Genomic DNA, 213 nt, shown 5'->3' with positions numbered 1-213 from the left:
TACAAGAAGACAAGACATTGACAAAAAACAGGAGACGGTTCTATGGTGCTGCAGCTTGCTGCTGCTGCTGTTGCTGCTGCTGCTGCAGCTGCTGCTGCTGCAGCTGCTGCTGCTGCTGCTGCTGCTGTTGCTGTTGCTGCAACTGCTGCAGCTACGGCTGCTGCTGCTATCACTTCTTGCTTCTGCTGCAATTGCTGCAGGCCTTCTATGCCC

This window comes from Eimeria mitis, genomic scaffold, assembly GCF_000499745.2.
Source record: "Eimeria mitis Houghton genomic scaffold, Emh_scaff1498, whole genome shotgun sequence".
NCBI classification, from domain to species: Eukaryota; Apicomplexa; class Conoidasida; order Eucoccidiorida; family Eimeriidae; genus Eimeria; species Eimeria mitis.
This window is presented reverse-complemented; position numbering follows the sequence as displayed.